Source organism: Chanodichthys erythropterus, chromosome 8, assembly GCF_024489055.1.
Source record: "Chanodichthys erythropterus isolate Z2021 chromosome 8, ASM2448905v1, whole genome shotgun sequence".
Taxonomy (NCBI): domain Eukaryota; kingdom Metazoa; phylum Chordata; class Actinopteri; order Cypriniformes; family Xenocyprididae; genus Chanodichthys; species Chanodichthys erythropterus.
The window spans coordinates 4,043,268-4,052,989 of NC_090228.1; the positions used below are offsets into that span (position 1 = coordinate 4,043,268).

General features: G+C 37.9%; 1 long non-coding RNA gene across 1 annotated transcript; it reads right to left on the bottom strand.

Annotated features, from left to right (window-relative positions):
• Nucleotides 1–7,122: 7,122 nt before the first annotated feature.
• Nucleotides 7,123–8,715, bottom strand: LOC137024101 (uncharacterized). The gene is made up of 3 exons (XR_010895635.1): nucleotides 8,589–8,715; nucleotides 7,709–7,848; nucleotides 7,123–7,380 (listed from the first exon to the last, which is right to left on the bottom strand). It is a non-coding gene; the product is annotated as an uncharacterized lncRNA (long non-coding RNA).
• Nucleotides 8,716–9,722: the final 1,007 nt, after the last annotated feature.

The following is a 9,722-nucleotide window of genomic DNA, read 5'->3' on the forward strand; positions in this document are numbered from 1 at the left end:
TCAGAGCATCACAAGTTTCCTTTTATACCAGAAAGTCTAGGTTCAAATCCTACTATATAAACGTTAAAGCTTTAATAATTTACCATGCATAGCTCAGTGGCTCAAATATTGTGTTTTACACAGTAACAAAGTTCTTTGTTCAAATCCTATTATTGCATATAAAACAAAGTTCTCAAAACACTTTTTTTGGAGATCAAATACTGGCTCAAGAGATCAAGCGTTTAATAAAGAAGTTTTGAGTTCAGGTCCAACTATTGCTTAATCAGTCACCTTTCACATGTAGAGTTCCCAGATTTACAAAAAAATGTTCCGTCATATAACACAAAGCTCTTAAGAAAAACCCATCCAAAACATAAATTATCTGCTCAGACTCTGTGGCTCAAGAGATAAAGTGTTAAACTTTAATAATAGAGTCCTGAGTTTGATGCTTAATGCTTACATTCCATTGTTTCGTTTTTTATTAATAATGTATATAAACTTAAAATGAACCAAACTGAACCAAATCAAATGTCATAAAGTCTGTGGCTCAGTGGCTAATCATTTGCCTGTCATATGTCAGGTCCTTGGATAGTCCCACAATTGCAAATATATTCCTTATATAAATCCTATTTCAAATTGCCCTGAAGATGGAAAAAGTTTAGTTTCACTGTTTTTGAATGAATAAAAATGACAAAAAAAAAACAAAAAACAAAAAAAAAAAAACAGAGCCATCAGAGTAAAAGGGCCAGTGGTACAGTGGTCTGAATGTCAGCCCTTGATGTGGGAAATCCTGGTTTGAATCCCTCCCTTAAGGTAGAAAAATTATTTATTTTAACTGGTTTTTCAATGGAAAAAAAAAAAATACAAAAATCCCCCAAAAAAGAGCAGCAAGTGTGAAAGGGCCGGCAGTGCAGCGGTCTCCAAAAAACTCAACAGGAGCCTTGAAAAGACTGGTGGTGGTGGTAAAGTTCATTAGACTTAATTTGCAACGTGCAATTCACACAAATCACCACAGGACACTTTTGTGTTCATTAGACTCAATACACAGCATTTTAGGTCCTTTGACTTTTTGCAAATCAATTTATTTTAACAGAAGTGAGCACAGAACATCGATAGTGTAAACAGATCTGATTGGCTGCTCATGTTGCAATGTGAAATATGTTTTTCTGCCCTCACCCTTTTACAGAAGTGTAGTGCATTTAAGCTCATTAGGCTCGATTTGCAATGACGTAATTCACAAAATCACCACACACAAAATTTTTCTTGAGGTTTGGAGAGTTTAATTATGCTATTTTTTTTTTTTTTTACTGAGTAAAAATGACAAAACTTAAAAAAAGAACAGTAAGAATGAAAGGATCAACAGCAGTACTTAAAGTTTTTTTTTTTTTCTCTGAATAAAAAAGACAAAACTCAAAAAAAAAAAAAGTGGGAAAAGGTCAGTGGTTCAAGTTCAGTTGTCTGAAACTCTTTTGAGTTTATTAGACTCAATTTGCAATGGTGCAATTCACACAAATCACCACAGGAGGGTGAAAAACTTTTGTGTTCATCAGCCTCAGTTTGCAATGGTGTAATTCACACAAATCACCACAGGAGGGTGAAAAACTTTTGTGTTCATCAGCCTCAGTTTGCAATGGTGTAATTCACACAAATCACCACAGGAGGGCGAAACACTTTTGTGTTCATCAGCCTCAGTTTGCAATGGTGTAATTCACACAAATCACCACAGGAGGGCGAAACACTTTTATGTTCATTAGACTCAATTTGCAACGGTGTAATTCACACACATCACCACAGGAGGGTGAAAAATGTTTGTGTTCATCAGCCTAAAGGCCCGTACACACCGGGACGAATATCGCACGCGTTTATCGTCAGCGTTTTTCGAGACGTTTTTTGTGTTCACACTCAAGCGATTTTCACCGGCGATGTGCCGAGTGAAAGTGCAAATTCACTCCCTGACAATATGTGGCGCTTGTGCTTAACAGTAGTGCAAATAAACATATGATATAAAGTTAAAGAAGATTAAAAAAATACATATATAAAATGGCATACATACATACATACATAAATATATAGTGCAAGTGAACGGTAGTGTAAATAAACATATTTATGAAACAGACATTCTCAACTATATTTCTTGAATGTAAAAGTAAAAAAAAGTAAAAATACAGATATAATACTGTGGCAGAGCACCCATAGTGTGCGTCTCAAACAGCTCTCTACTTCACTAGTCAGGGCACTGATCAGGGATTCGGCCACATTCATTTATATGGTATACTGATACACGACCTAGGAAGCTAGGGAGCTGTTTGAGACGCAGGGATAGTTTGTAGGGGTCTTCATCGTCTACTTACTTTCTCTTCGTGGTCTTGTGTGCTCGGCAAGACCGTTTTGTGCTTGAGCGCCACCAAGTCGTGTTTTACTGTAACTTCAGCAGCTCCAGGCACATGAACAAAAGCGCCAATCTCATTGGTCAGCCAGTTTTTAACGCGGCGCGTCAAACCAAAAAAACGAACCCGAGGCGTTTTTTTTAAAAATGACGCTTTTACGCCTCGCGTTTTTCGCGTCGGTGTGCACACTCACATTGGCGCCCGTTGTTTAGTCACGAGGCGTTAAACGTCGGCGAAAATCGCACGCGATCTTCGTCCCGGTGTGAACAGGCCTTCAATTTGCAACATTGTAATTCACACAAATCACCACAGGAGGGCGAAACACTTTTGTGTTCATCAGCCTCAATTTGCAATGGTGTAATTCACACAAATCACCACAGGAGGGCGAAACACTTTTATGTTCATTAGACTCAATTTGCAATGGTGTAATTCACACAAATCACCACAGGAGGGCGAAACACATTTACGTTCATTAGACTCAATTTGCAACAGTGTAATTCACACAAATCACCACAGGAGGGTGAAACACTTTTATGTTCATTAGACTCAATTTGCAATGGTGTAATTCACACAAATCACCACAGGAGGGCGAAACACTTTTATGTTCATTAGACTCACTTTGCAATGGTGCAATTCACACAAATCACCACAGGAGGGCGAAACACTTTTATGTCCATTAGACTCAATTTGAAACGATGCAATTCACACAAATCACCACAGGAGGGCGAAACACTTTTGTGTTCATCAGCCTCAATTTGCAATGGTGTAATTCACACAAATCACCACAGGAGGGCGAAACACTTTTATGTTCATTAGACTCAATTTGCAACAATGAAATTCACACAAATCACCACAGGAGGGCGAAACACTTTTATGTTCATTAGACTCAATTTGCAATGGTGTAATTCAAACAAATCACCACAGGAGGGTGAAACACTTTTATGTTCATTAGACTCAATTTGCAATGGTGTAATTCACACAAATCACCACAGGAGGGCGAAACACTTTTATGTTCATTAGACTCAATTTGCAACAATGAAATTCACACAAATCACCACAGGAGGGCGAAACACTTTTATGTTCATTAGACTCAATTTGCAATGGTGTAATTCAAACAAATCACCACAGGAGGGTGAAACACTTTTATGTTCATTAGACTCAATTTGCAATGGTGTAATTCACACAAATCACCACAGGAGGGCGAAACACTTTTATGTTCATTAGACTCACTTTGCAATGGTGCAATTCACACAAATCACCACAGGAGGGCGAAACACTTTTATGTTCATTAGACTCAATTTGCAACGATGAAATTCACACAAATCACCACAGGAGGGTGAAACACTTCTATGTTCATCAGCCTCAATTTGAAACGATGCAATTCACACAAATCACCACAGGAGGGCGAAACACTTTTATGTTCATTAGACTCAATTTGCAACGATGTAATTCACACAAATCACCACAGGAGGGCGAAACACTTTTATGTTCATTAGACTCAATTTGAAACGATGTAATTCACACAAATCACCACAGGAGGGTGAAACACTTCTATGTTCATCAGCCTCAATTTGAAACGATGCAATTCACACAAATCACCACAGGAGGGCGAAACACTTTTATGTTCATTAGACTCAATTTGCAATGGTGTAATTCAAACAAATCACCACAGGAAAGCAAAACACTTTTATATTCATTAGACTCAATTTGCAACGATGTAATTCACACAAATCACCACAGGAGGGTGAAACACTTCTATGTTCATCAGCCTCAATTTGAAACGATGCAATTCACACAAATCACCACAGGAGGGCGAAACACTTTTATGTTCATTAGACTCAATTTGCAATGGTGTAATTCAAACAAATCACCACAGGAAGGCAAAACACTTTTATATTCATTAGACTCAATTTGCAACGATGTAATTCACACAAATCACCACAGGAGGGTGAAACACTTTTATGTTCATTAGACTCAATTTGCAGTGGTGTAATTCATGGAATTTACCACAAGAATGCACACAGCATTTTAGGTCTTTTGACTTTTTCAAATTAATTTATTTTAACAGAAGTGGGAACATTGATAGTGTGAACAGATCTGATTGGCTGTTCATGTTGAACACTCTTCTGCTCTCACCCTCTTGCAGAAGTATAGTACATTTACGTTCATTAGACTTGATTTGTGTTGGTGTAATTCACAAAACAACCACAGGAGGGTGCAAAATATTTAAGTTTCTTAGATTTGATTTGTTTTGGTGAAGTTCACAAAAATCGTTGCAGAAGCGTGCAACCCATTTTGCTCTTTTTTTAATTTATTTGGGAATATTTTCATAGAAAATAGGATGCTTCATAGATAGTGTAAATAGTTTTTATTGACTGTTCATGTTGCAGTGTGAAATATATTTTTCTGCCCTCACCCTCTTACAGAAGTGTAGTGCATTTAAGCTCATTAGGCTCGATTTGCAGTGATGTAATTCAGAAAGCCACCACACACAATTTCCCTCAAGATTTGGAAAGTTTACTTTCACTGTTGTTTATACATAATAATGACAAAAACTTAAAAAAAAAAAAAAACTGAACAGTAAGGGTGAAAGGATCAACAGCAGTCCCTAAAGTGGGCAATCCTGTTCAAATGTCCTTCAAGGTGGAGTTTTTTGACAATAAAAGAGACGAAACTCTGAAAAATTAAATAAACTGCGTGAAATGTTTGGTGGTGTAGCGGTCTGAACATCAGCCCTTGATGTGGGAAATCCTGTTTCAAATCTCTAAAATAAAAATTGTTTATTTTCACTGGTTATTCAATGAAAACAAATGACAAAAATTAAAAAAAAAAAACTTCCACATGTGAGAATGGTTCAGTGGTGCAGCGGTCTGAACATTAGCACTTGATGTGAGAAATCCTGGTTTGAATCCCACTTGAGGTGGAAAAATTGTTTACTTTCAGTGGTTTATCAATTAAGGATAAAATCCCCCCCCTAAAAATCCACAACAAGAGAACGGACCAGTGGTGCAGCGGTCTAAATGTCAATTCTTGATGCGGGAAGTCATGGTTCGAATCCCTCTCTGGAGGTAGAAGATTTGTTTAGTTTCACAGGGTTTTCAATTAAAAAAAGGACAAGAATCCAGAAAAAAAAACTTTGTTTGTGAAAGTACCAGTGGTGCAGCGGTCTGAATGTCAGCCCATGACGTGGGAAATGTTGGTTCAAATCCCTCTTGAGGTAGAAGATTTGTTTAGTTTCACTGGGTTTTCAATGAAAAAAAGACAAAAATACCAAAACAGAAACCAGGCTGCAAGAACAGACCAGTAGTGCAGTGGTCTGAACGTCTGTCCTTGATGTGGGAAATCCTGGTTTGAATCCTTCTCTGGGGTAAAGAATTGTTTACTTTCACTTGAGTTTCAATGCAAAAAACGACAAAAATCCAAAAATAAAGACCAGCATGCAAGAACGGACCAGTGGTGCCGTGGTCTAAATGTCAGCCCTTGATGCAGGAAATCCTGGTTTGAATCCCTCTCTGGAGGTAGAAAATTTGTTTAGTTTCACTAGGTTTTCAATGAAAAAAGACAAAAATACCAAAAAAGAAACCAGGATCCGAGAATGGACCAGTGGTGCAGCGGTCTAAATGTCAGTTCTTGATGTTTGAAATCCTGGTTCAAATCCCTCTCTAGGGGTAAAGCATTGTTTACTTTCACTTGATTTTCAATGAAAAAAAGGACAAAAATCCAAAAATAAAAACCAGCATGCAAGAATGGTCCAGTAGTGCAGTGGTCTGAATGTCAGCCCATGACGTGGAAAATCCTGGTTCGAATCCCTCTCGAGGAGAAAAAAAAGTTTAGCTTCACTGGGTTTTCAATGAAAAAAAGGTCAAAAATACCAAAAAAGAAACCCAGACATGAGAATGGACCAGTGGTGCAGCGGTCTAAACGTCAGCCCTTGATGTGGGAAATCCTGGTTCGAATCCCTCTCGAGGTGGAAAAATTGTTATTGTCACTGGTTTTTCAATTTAAAAAAAAGGTCAAGAATCCAAAAAAAAAGAGTAGTTAGTGTGAAAGTGCCAGTAGCTCAGCGGTCTGAGCATGTCCTCCCTGAACGGAAGGATCTGGGTTCGATCCCCTACCTGGTCACTGAAGCATGGTTGCGTGACGGTCATCCGGTTGTGAGCTGTGACAAGCTGATCAGAGCGGATCAGATCATGACCGGAAGGACGAGAGAAGGCTAGACACAAAGGGGGGAGTTAAGATCCAGACCACTTCCCAGACAATATCCAGCAGCGGTTATGGAGCACAAGTTCAATTTTTCCTTTTATACTTTAAAAATTCCAGACACAGGCTAAGTCCATAGTTTGGGTGTGGCTTTTGGCCACTCCCCTTAAATCATCCAATGGAAATCTCAGATGCCACCTGCCTTCCTCTGGGGGAAACGCCCTCAAACCTGCATTTAAAAGCATTGATGATCCATGCTGAAAAATTCAGACTACAGCTGCATCATATTACATACAATTATACGTGAACATGTGCTAATAAGCTGGATTCCTAATGAGGAAAACTTAATTTTAGCTTGGCAATTATGAACTTACAAATAAATCAAAGCTTGCAAAAAAAAAAAAAATACTATAGATGTGGGCCAGTGAACGACAGATGAGCCCACACCTCATTTCAACTACTGATTGTATGTAACAGCATGTGATGATGTTTGGAGAGCAGAGATCAGCTGGAAATCATGAACAGCACACAAATGTCACATTTAGCCTTTTATTGTGCACAAACTCACTGCAGTTTGTAAATAACATGCATTCCGGTCATAACCTTTATCCCAGAGAAAGGATACGAGCTGGTACCGTTATCAGACACATCCCAGAGTTCTTGTCAAAGGCACATTATGGCAGCAAACGGAGTGCGCTCCAATGACTCCAGAAAAAAGCTCAGAGGAATAAGGGTTCAGCAGTTCAAGAGACTACTGTAGCTGCTTCTCCTGTCACCTCCTCATGACCTCCAGCAGTTCTGACCCAGAGATCCTCTACAAACACACAGAGAGACAATCAGAAACACTTCAGGTGAAATTAAATGATCAGTCATGAGGACACTGCTGCAATTTATACATTTCAGATAGATTTACTTTAAAATGGGATTTAATTTGAAAACATAACTGATTGTTTAAGAATCACAAGTCAAGTATTTTTTATAAAACACTGTTGCAACCACATATAAACAAAACTGCATTATTATGTTATTAAACAGAACGTGTCATACAGTGTTTATGTGAAAACAGACTTAAAAATGAAGTCTAAAAGTAAGAGCATCTAAAGCATCTTTTTTTAAATATTAACTTAACAAAAAGAACTTACAATATTAAAGAAGACTTCTCCTTGTGCTCACGCTGGTCCTCAGATGGATTGCAAATTGGCAACAGGCTGTCAGATATTAATCACATTTTCAGCCAATTGGATCCCTGCTTGTAAGTCCCGCCCACTGCTGATGAAACAACCTGAGATTAAGCAAAACAAACTTCTTAAAATTATAAATCTTTTCACAGGAAGCAAACAACAATTTATTATGCGCTGTTGAAATAAAAATAAATTAAATGAGCAACTTTGTGGAGAAAAAGTTTAATGATATCCTTTTCAAATTACAACAGATCTGTATGATCATGTGACGTTCATCAAGTCAACTAAACGTTTCTGTGATGAACGGAAGTACTGTAGTGTACCTTTACCTTTAGATGGACATTGTTTAAATGTAAAGATGCGTGCAGACAGCAAAAACACCACAGAAAAACCAAATGCACACATGCTAGAGCTTACACTAACAAGTTCAGTTAATCAGCATGAAGAGGTGAGATTCACAATCTGATTCCAGTTTCCAAAAAAAAAGAGCAATGCAGGTTTTAGCATTGTTGTTTTTTTATCATCAGACTATAGTCACTTGTAGTAATATTATAACATTTTTAATTAAAATACCATTTTAAAGACTGTTTTCCTCTCCAGTCATAACAGGAAGTAGAAAAGCATGAAGCAGCAGAAGAACATCAGAGCTTCACACAACTCCTGCTGACTCTAACACAAATCCAGAAACCTCTGCAATATCCTTCTTATTCCACTTTATAGAGTGAAGATCAGAGGAAGATTCATTCAAAGACTAAAAAGGTAACGCTACAAAGTGATTTGCTATACAGTGCGAGCAATTCATTTGACAAGAGAAATTGACATGAAGCGGAAAGTTACTTACAGGTGAGTCGAGTAACACTCGATTCGATTATATCCATCTGTGTGTCGATTTTATCTGCAGTTAAGCTGGAATATTTGCTGTTAAAGTGACATTAAGAGCTGTCATCTCATCTGCAGGATCATTAAGCGTCATGTTGTCAAGCAGCCAAAGTGTCAGACTGAAGCTGAAACCTGCTTCTGCCGCCTAGTGGAGCGGATGAAAAACTGCACTTTACCTTCTACCATTCTACTTGTTATAGTGGCGAGATCACATTTGAGTCTTTTAATCATGAAGCAGAAGCAGAAAGTGACCATCTTTTACAAAGCCTGAGCCTAAGTTTTGCAGTGCTGTAATTCACAAAAATCACCACAGGAGGGCAAAAATCTTAAATTAATTAGACTCAATTTACAGAGGTGTAATTCACAAAAATCACCACAAGAGGGCGAATCACCACATCACCACGAAACTCATGTTCATTAGACTCAATTTGCAGAGGTGTAATTCACAAAAATCACCACAGGAGGGCGAAAATCATAAATTAATTAGACTAAATTTGCAGAGGTGTAATTCACAAAAATCACCACAGGATTTTAATAAATTTTAATTATATCAATAAATAATTAATTTAAAAAAATAATTTTAATTGTAAAAATAATAATTGTAACTCGAACGACATTTAGAAACTAGTCATGTATTAATAGTGATATAGTGTCATAGTTCAATTTCAAATGAGTGTGAAGTTATTCATCATTTAACACAAAGCACTTGATAAACCCCGTTTTATTACCCGCGCGATTTACTATTTCCTTCTCTCGATTTATAAATCATGTAAATCGAAGGAACGAAATAGTAAATCGTGCGCACTGCGCACGATTTAGCCTTCTACTTTTTTCCTTCATGTCATGACCCGGTACGGGCTCCGTACAAACCTCACTTTAACTTCTCTATTGGAAACTCTCAGGATAACAGTGAAAGACAAGTTCCTTCATGTGTTCCGATAAGAGACTTGTGGCGCACAGGCGCTGCCTTACAGGATCAGAGATTGTTGGTTCAATCCATACTGTGGTGGTGTTAGTGTGAACAGCATACCCAAAGGAGGGGGATACCAGTGTGGCCTCCCCTTTTTTACAGTCTATGGGCCTCCCACTGGAGCTT